Consider the following 10,105-nt stretch of genomic DNA (forward strand, 5'->3'; position numbering starts at 1 on the left):
CTTCTGTTTTCAAGTAGCTTACTGTCTGGCAGGAGGGATGCGATGCACCCATATTACGCTAATACAGGCAGAAAGCGAAAGCCTCCACAGAAGAGATACAGATAAAACACTGAGGGTTCAGGTGAAAGATAATTCTCTTAAGAGAAGGCAGCATTAGAACCAGACATTGAAGAATATGCAAAATAGGGGGAGGGAGCGGGGAGGGTATTCGTGGCAGCAGGAATCACAGGAAGTCAAGTAAAGCTGGAAACAGAAATCTAGGCATTGTCAGCCTTTGGCACTAGTTCAACCACAGAAGTGGACAAATATGTAATTGGTACAAGTTGCACAGTCAGACTTGGAAAGGCAGAGATTTTTAACTTTTTAAAATTTTTATTAAATTTATTGAAGTGACATTGGTTAATAAAATTATATACTGTGTTTTCCCAAAAATAAGACCTAGCTGGACCATCAGCTCTAATGCGTCTTTTGGAGCCAAAATTAATATAAGATCAGGTCTTATTTTACTATAATATAAGACCGGGTCTTATATATCATATATATCATATCATACCATATCATATAACACTGGGTCTTATATAATATAAGACCGGGTCTTATATTAATTTTTGCTCCAAAAGATGCATTAGAGCTGATGGTCCAGCTAGGTCTTATTTTCGGGGAAACACGGTAGGTTTCAAGTGTACAATTCTATGATACATCATCTGTATATTGCATTGTGTGTTCACCACCCAAAGCGAAATCTTGAGTCACCATATATTTGACTGACTATTCTTTAGAACTGACATTTCCCCCCCCAGTGATAGTATACCTTTCAGGTATATTTAGTCCAATTCAGTGAGAGAGAGAGAGAGAGAGAGAGAGAGAGAGAGAGAGAGAGAGAGAGAGAGAGAGAGAGGGAGAGAGAATACTAAGATTCATAACTCCCAGTCCAATTCAAAGCTCTATCTCTGGGTTTTCTGCCTGTTCCCTCCCTATTTGGTTCTAGCCTTCATAATTTGTACACAGCCAGGCAATTTTAGGGAGGTTTGTATCCTTTCTATTGCTCTCATCTTTGTCATTTCCTCTCTCTGCAACAGCTTGTCATGCTCTCCCCTTCCCCGTAGTTGGTTGAAAGAAGATGATGGCCGTGGCCAGTGGTGGTTTTGATGGATGGTGCATTAGCTTTTCCCACATGTGGATAACCCCTTGGAGATGTCACTACTGCACCTCACCACAGCTAGGTGGTACATACATCCCCTTGCTCTTCCAGAGAGGCCTCTTAGGCTTGGCACACCAGCTCACCTTTCCTTCTAAAGTCTTCAGCTCCCTCTGGGCCCATGTGAATTTAAGAATCTGTGGTAAGGGTAAATGATTAATTTTATTGGGGGAGGGAAATGGAGTACCATAATCTTTCAGCGTTTTGGGTTTCTAAAGGCTTTAATCTGGCCCTGTGCAGGTCCTTTCTCATCTTTGACTCATCCTAAATTTTAAGGGGGATTCAGTCACGCCCATGTCCTTGTCAGCGGCCCCCTCCCCATATTGTCCTGAGGACAAGAAAGTAGGAAGTCAATAATGCTCTTTTCTCTTCTTCCAAAATTCTTTTTCTCTCCTGTGTCCTTTAGGGAGAAGAGGGAAATCAGTTCTGTGTCTTCACTTCTCTGTATAACTCAGTCTGGACTCACAACAATAGCAGTTAATTTTGAATCTAGCAATTTTAGAATCAGGGTCTTTGCTCTCTATAGAGGTAAATTCATTTTGGTTTAGCTGCCACATGTAGAGTCCAGCCAGGAAAACAGGAATCATTCTCAGTATTTAAACTAGGGGGAATTTTCTCCAGAGAACTAACTATGAAAATGAAAGATATGCTAGGAAGCCATTCAGGGGAAGGTGAGGCAATCCAGAGATTAACAACAGCAGGAATTCTCTACCCTCCTAGGCTGAAGGAACCAGCAGAGGAAGCCCAGGGGCCAGGATAAGTTAGAAGCTGGAACTTTGGAGAGCCTACCTTAGGGAAGCTGGAACCATAAGGGACACACAGCTTCTGTCCGAGATGTTGGTCAAGGCAGAGGGAGAAGGGGAAGAAATACTCTGGCTTCTGGCATCCTTCTGACTTCCAGTCTTCTGTCAGTGCCTCTCATTGACTGAATGCAGCAGACTCGGGAGCTGAAGACCCAGTCTGTGAGTGGCAGCCTCACTGGAGAGAGAGAGGTGTGGATCTGATAAGAAATGGGTCAAGGACTGGCAGGAGTGGGTAGGGCCAGCCAGTGGGAGTGGGAAGGAGCACATCCATAATCATGACACCCATAATCATGTTATTACTTTGCCACATAAACTGGCTTTTGTCTCTTCCTAGCTGGTATAAGTCTCAAGGATGGGCGGGGCAGGGAACTATATTCTGACTTACCTTTGTACCCTCTGAAGGCCCCTCAACAAATATTTGTTGTACTTAACTGAATTTAACAGTTTCTAAACTCTCTTTTGCGTGTGTGTCACTGACTGGCTCCTCTTCTTAGACTTTTCAATAAAGAGATGAAAAATTTGAAAACCTTTGCACAATTGTATAAAAATAAGCAAACTCATTCTTTTAGAGCATTTCACCTTTCCAGAATATGACCTCAAACTGCTGATGGTGTGGTCTAGTTCATTTTTTGGTAGGAAATATTCACAATGATATGCACAATTTTTTATGTAATATTCATATGTGCCTTTTTTTATTATTGGGGAGAAGGTGTCTATAGCTTTCATCCGATGTTCTATCCCCAGTCTATGTCTGTCTGCTTTCTCTATACTGCCTGAACCTGCAACTTCTGGTTCTTTCTCTCGCTGACAAGATGACCTTGCTTCTTCATATAGCAATGCAATTGAGCTCCTTATTTCATATAACCTTTCCTTCACTTCAGCATATTGTGGAAGATATTGAGTTGCATTTTTCCTATTTCCCTGCAATTGGTGACTAAGGTCCAAAGATGGGGACAAAGAAGCACTAAGTACCACACATTCTAAAAAGAATTGCTAATAATTAGGGTCAGATACTCTCTCCAGGGCTTACAAAGAGGTAGCATAAGGAGATAGAACCTCCAACCACTAAACCCACCCATTCCTCATCACCCCACCTCATTCTCAGTCTATGTAGAGTATAAGATGACTCAAGGGAGGAAATCATGAGCCTAGCAGGGAGTATTTTACCCTCCTTTCCAGCTAAATTCAATGCTCACATTTATTTATCACTAAATCCATCCTTGAATCCATTGTCCCGTCTTTCCCTGTAGTCTAGAAGGAAATATTTCTTTTCCTGTAAAGTGAATCTGTTTATCTGGATGCGTGTTTATTCACTGAGAAAACATTTATTTGACATCTAAAACGTATTACTCGTGTTGAGGTACAAAGATTAAATATGATAGAATTCTTTCCTTCATGGAATGCACAATCTAGAGTGTGGGAGGTAGAAAGTACCTACTTTAAAAACAACGTACTAAGGGTTATAAAAAGTGTGGTGGAGGGCCTCAAAGAAGAGTCGTTAGTCAGAAGGCCAGGGAAGGGATGATATTTCAGGCTATGGACTGATGTGGTCCACTTAGGGAACTACGAATAGTTCTGTATGTTTAGAAGGCAGACATGGCAGCAGAGGAGGCTGGAGAGGAAGGCCAGAGCCAGATCCTAATGGGATAACATGCTTGTCCTCTATCCTGTAGGCCAGTGGTTCTTAACAACAGTGGTACTGACTCTGGAGGGGCAATTTGGACATTTGTGGGGCATTTTTTATTGCTCTAGTGATGGGAGGTGCAATTTACTGGCATCTTGGTAGTTGAGGATTATAGATGTGAGAACAGTTCCATATAATGAAGAACATTGTTTTAAAGTAGGTATTTTCTTTTCTACCTACCCTACTAGGTCATGTATTCCACGAGAGAACAAATTTTATCTTGTTAATCTTTGTACTTCAACACTGGCAATACACTTTGGATGTCAAATAAGTTTCCTGAATGCTGCATGATTTAGAGATCCTGAGTTCTGCATGATTTTTGAATATTCCACCAAACATTTGTGTAGGGTGTCATATGTAAATAAATCTAGTCTATTATTGCTTATCCTAACACTAGTGTTTAATGTAGTTTTTTGTTTGTTTTTTTAATGTAATGGCTTCTGATCTTACGTCTCTTAAGCCCTAACTAACTCATTTCTTATAGTCAGGTGCAAGCATCTGAGTGCTTCCTCAAGTCTTCTATCATAGTCATGTCCAACTATTTATGTATTGAAATACCTATTAGTTTATTATTATAAATTATTGTCTTTTATTTCTCTTTTATATAACAGTAGGACACTTAAGTTGTTTTGAAATTATGTGTATAGATAGGTTGTATTAGCTACGAATTTCATTTTAAGTTAGAGAAGGTGCTATTATTTAAAATATTTATTAGAAGAAGGGAGACTTAGGTCTGATAGGCTCATGAGTCATTCAGTGTGTGGCCACTGATATTCAGTGTTATTTTGAGCTGAAGAACTCAAAATGTTTTTTGCTCATGAGCTCCCTAAAGTAATAATAACCCCCTCATACAGTTGTCAGTTGAAATCTAACATTTATCACAAGTTTAAATTTATATATTATTACTAAGAGATAGAATATATTAATCATTTTATAAGTTGAAATAAGCTGAAGATTGACTGTAATCATAATAAATATTTCATGATGATTTGATAAAGTAGACTTAAATCTTATTGAATAAAGCACACCAAATACAAAATAGGTTACTTAATTTTGTATCCATGGATTTTATTCAGTGTATTTGAATTTTTTTGTGGCCCCGCAAAACTTTCCAGTTACATTTTTTTTGTTTGTTTAAGTCAGGTTATCAAAGTATAATTCATTTATTTATTATTATTATTTTTTAATATTTGGGGAAGGGGAACAGGACTTGGGGAAGTGGGGAACAACAGTGTGTACTTCCAGGCCTTTTTCCAAGTCAAGTTTTTGTCCTTTCAGTCTTAGCTGTGGAGGGTGCCGTTCAGCTTCAAGTTGTTGACCTTTCAGTCTTAGTTGTGGAGGGCGCAGCTCAGCTCCAGGTCCAGTTGCCGGTTGTTAGTTGCAGGGGGCACAGCCCACCATCCCTTGTGGGAGTTGAACCAGCAACCTTGTGGTTGAGAGCCTATGCTCCAACCAACTGAGCCATGTGGCACTGGCCCATGTGGGAATCGAACTGACAGCCTTCGGCATTAGGAGCACGGAGCTCCAACCGCCTGAGTCACTGGGCCGGCCCTCAAAGTATAATTTATATACAGTACGATTCAACTATTTTTGTGTATTCCAATTACTATTAAAAGAAAATATGTTACTAATGTAGTCTCCTTTGGCTATGCTGATTATAGAGAATCCCAGCATGGGCTAAACACCCCATTTCCAGTACCAAGTTTTACCCATAACAGAAGTAAGTATACGTTGGGGAAAAGTTAGAAGCCCCATTTAAAAAGTTGGAAGTTTAAGGCATTTTTGATTAATCTTTAAGTTTCCCTAGACAATTATCTTCATTTATATACCCTTTTGGTTGGTGTCCGAGCAGTCTTGACACCCTAGAACAGTTCATCATTGTAAGATTTGGCATGGATGAGAGACATGCTGTTCTTTTTGTAAAGTGGGAAGAGGACTGTGTGAGCACAGGCTTATTCTTAGGCAAATTAGTTTTAGGGAAGAGTACATATGGGAGGTGAGGACCTGGAAAGGGATTCTCTTGAAACCACCTGTACATACATACCCCTTGGAAAATCTTTGTGTCCTCTCCCCCGTTTGAGGGGTACCACCCAGAGGTTCAGGGGCTCAGGAGGTGCTACCTCATCTGCAGCAGCTGGGCTTCTTTCTGTTTTATGCTTAAACTTTTGTTTGGAGAAAAGGTTTTGCTGCTAAAAATAACAGCTTGAAAAACACAGCTTCCTTGGGAACCATTTAAGGATTTTAAGCAGGGAAGTGGCATAATTAGGTTTTCATTTCAAAAGGCCACTTTGGCATCTGAACACATTGCAGAGGGTGGTTTGGAGGGAGGTGAGACTGGAGGCCCAGAGACTTGTCACTGAGGCTGTTGAAACAGTCCAAAGGAAAAAAATGTTGGAACTGGCAACTCTGGGCTCCATCCCAGAGTGGCAGCAGCCACTTTAGATGGAGCAAGGGCTGCATCCAGCTGCTTCTCACATTTACATTTTCTGCTTGGCTTTGCTTCTATGACCCTTGCCTTAGAGTAATCTTTGACTCTTTCTTCTTTATCCTGTAGGTTCAGTCTTCCAGCAAGTCCTGTTGTTTCTTTCTTCAAATCATCTCACATTTGTTTCTCTCTTTCCACTACTGTTCCATCATCCTAGACCAGGCACTTAGCATTTCGTGCTTGAATTTCTCCAGGAGTCTCTTCACTGGTCTTCACAGCCCTACACTGAATGTCAGGTTAACTACTCTGTTGTTCATGACATACTGCAGCCATGCAAAAGAGTACGGTTTTGTCAAGTCTTGTTTCAGATTTCTCCTCCTCTTTCAGTCTTTGGCTTCTCTAGAAAATTCTAAGTAGAACAGAAGATTGAAAGAGTGATAAATACATTTCAGTTCGCTAGAAGCTGATGTGATCATGCTCCCTTTGCTTTTTTTTTTAATGTGAGATATTTGTAAATTGAGCAGGACTTAAAACGCGAGGGAACACATGCCACTTTTTTTTTTCCAGTGAAAGATTTTGTGAAGAAAGTAGAATTTTAAGTGGAGTGGAGAGGGAAATATAACAGAGAATATTACATTGGAGACTTTATGCAATCAGATGCTCCCAAGGGGTGGTAAATAGTTACTGGTAATTATGGTGATGAGTGGAAATAGGAACAGAGAGAAGCAGTATATGTACGTTGGAAAACAGGGCAAGTGTGAAAGAGCCATCAAAGCCACTGGGACCTTCCGGGACACTCACAGAAGTGCTGGTCCAGTCTTGGATGGAGCAGACAGGTGAAAAATGGGTTCACCTAGGTAGAGCGTGAATCATCTTGAACATAAATTCTCCTGACAATTCTTAAATTCCTTCTTAGGAATCACTGGCTCTCTATGCAAGATTTTTCATGGAAAAAACTACTCTTCTGGACTATCTTTTCACAAAACTGGTATTTCTGGCACTCAGAGTATGGTACCAATTCAACTTTTAGAATACTTATCTAGACAGGTAAATTAGAAGCTGAGATCTGATCTGAAAATATTTTAACTTAAAAACTTTTTAATTCATAAAAGAAAGCGATATGTGAATTCAAAGTAAAAACCCTTGACCCTTTAAACAATAACAGCAGCTCTTAAAGGATATTGAATATTATGAGAAGGTGAACTGGACCTAAGGTCTAGAACCATACTGTGTGCTGCTGTATGGGGGGAAGTAGGTCACATGAGCAATAATGGGGGTTTGACCTGTTTTCAGGATTCTATCTCTCCCTCACTGAGGCTAAAAGAAATAATGCAGAATTTTAGTAAAGTCTTTGTTTGCCTTCAATACGTTTCACTGCCTCCTCCTCTCCCTTATTGAAATGTTGCATTTGAAATGTACCATTTCTGCCTTATTTTATATTACTTTCCACGGCTGTTCTCTGCCTTCTGTTGGCAGGTTCTCTTGGACCCGTGTGTCTTGTGCGCAGAAGACAATCACACATAATCAGGGCCTTGCTCTGCAAGTCAGGTTAGTCAAGCATAGAGAAGACTGGAAGGTGTTTTGTTCTCCAGCGTCTTATAGCCCCGGAGGCATGGTCTGGTGTAGAGCAAACCTGAGGGTTCAGAGTTAGGTGCGAAATGAGGTAAGTTATAAAACTGCTCAGTGCTGAGCTGAGAGTCAGTTTGGGACATTAAAGCTTGCCGTGGAGATTAGCATGAGCCAGAATCCCATGAAAGTGCCAGAACTCGGCAAGGGTCTTGAAGCTCCTTTGGCCTAAGTATGACTGGGCTTAGAATTTCTTTCCACTAAAGAACAAGGTAGTTTGGAAAGCACAGCAGCTTCCAGCATCTAGCTGATCTGATGTTCTGCAGTTTAGTTCTGGATCAGAAATAAGGTGCATGGGCTGCTCCTATTCCAGAAGAAATTATAGATAGGCTCTGTGAAGGAGGCATTACCAACCCTATGGAGAGAAAGGGGGATCCTCGCTTGGTGCTGCTCAGGCCAGCAGGATCTTTAGATTTCCCAGGCTTTGTATGAGTTGCATGGAGTCACTAAATACAGCCCAAATCTGATTATCCACATCAGTGACAGCAGTGATCTCTTGGATAATTGGAATCTATAGATAACCAAATTTCTCATTTATCTAAAATTTTCACCACGACCCCCAAATGAAAAAAACAAAACAAAATCTTTCACTGCCTTTGGCACATTAAGCTATTAACTTTTATTTCTCCACCCTTTCCCACTTTCTAGTATCAGTGTCCGGTTGGAAGAGAGAGAGAAGGGGAAAGATGCTTGAAATGACACACGTTGCTCTTGAATTTGTTTGGGAGTCTGGGCAACAGTGCTGACTGGTCCTCACTTGGGTCTGCAGGTGTCCAGAGAAACTCCTCTGGGTCTTTGGTGGCCATTACCCTGTAAGCATGGTTTCATATGGTGAGTTCCATGAGTCAGCAGAATAGCTATACAGACCCCGCCTTACAGACCAGGAAAGTCTCTGCTCTACTATTAAAAGCCAAGTAGGGTTGGGGGAGACAGTCAGCTGAGGAAGCTATGTGACTTCCCCCTCTGGGACTCAGTTTCAATTATCTTTAAATGAGGGGATTGAACAATATCTTTATAAAACTCCTCCTAGCCCTGAAATTCTGTGATTCTGGCAGAGACTGCATCATTTTGGATTTGATTCTCTCATTAAGCTGTATGTAGTTGCTTAAAAAGTATTATTTGATTGGGTCGGTCTAAAGTTAGAGCCATGTCTTTTCTCAGGTTTCCCATCACCCTTTTGTCTATTATATCCTTCTTTTCCTTGCTCAAATAAAATGAAATTCCTTTTCACCACCAATGTTGGAAGATGGAACTGGAGTTACCATCCCTTCGTGATCAAAAAAGAAGCTGTTTTACTTCCATTTCTTGGGGCTGGGGGCAAGATATGTTACTGGGAGGTTTGCCTTTGATCTCGGCACCCTCAGGGATTCCAACTGTACGCTCCTCAAAGTAAGGGCTACATCATTCAGCTTTTATTGTATTCACCCCTAACGCATGTGCAAGGAAGCCAGTGTTCAATAAAGAAACACCGTACGTAAGAATAAAGTAGCATTGTCCTTAAAATTTTCCCCAAAACCACTAGGTGTCGCCTTCATCTCAGAGAAACTACGCCCCCTCCTCTCTCCTTGCACTCCCACCCCTCTCCTCCCGCTACTCAGGCGCTCCTGTAGCCTCTTGGCACTGTGATTTCTGAAGTGGCTCGAGGGGGAAGACGATCTGTGGCTCTCGGCAGGGGGAGGAGAATGGGTTTATGACAATTGAGAAAAACTCCCCAAGGTCCCATAGTAATCCCTCCCAGCAACCATGATGTCATCCCTCACAAGCTGTTCCTCAGGATCAGATCCGCAATCCAGATATGGGGTATCTGGGGTGAGCCTTCTAGGTTGGAAGCTTGGGAGTGGGGAGGAACCCAAGGGGGATACAATGGGCTTTAATTGCTGGGAGAATGTTCTGCATAGCTGGTCCACCAGCTTTTATCAGGTGCTAGGCTGTGCTGTGTGGGGTAAGTGGGGAGAGAGAAAAGGCTGTTACGGGCTCCTGTCCTGGAGCAGATGGTGTGGTGGAAGCCCAGTGGGCTACGGTGGGCCTCTGAGGACACGGGAGGGCGCGCCGGGGGCATGGGCACAGGAAGAAGGAGATTGGAGCTTTGAGTCCTAAGGGAAAAGGAGACTTGGGCTTTGTAAGGACTCAGGAAAAATCGATCCCTGACACCCCTTGGTCCTGGAGGGGCCAGTGTTCCAGCAAGCAGGCATGGTGAAGGAGAGGCTCCTGGCAATGAGAAGAGTGGTATGGTTTACTAGGTGGAGGGCTGGTGAAGATTCCAAATATTTGGGGATTCCTGACTGCTTCCTGGAGACTGGAGTATTTGAGGGACTCAGCAGAATTAAGAGAGGGGACCCTAACAAGAGAGGCCCTGGGCTGATAGGAAA

The sequence above is a fragment of the Rhinolophus hipposideros genome (assembly GCF_964194185.1).
Source record: "Rhinolophus hipposideros genome assembly, chromosome: 11".
NCBI lineage: Eukaryota > Metazoa > Chordata > Mammalia > Chiroptera > Rhinolophidae > Rhinolophus > Rhinolophus hipposideros.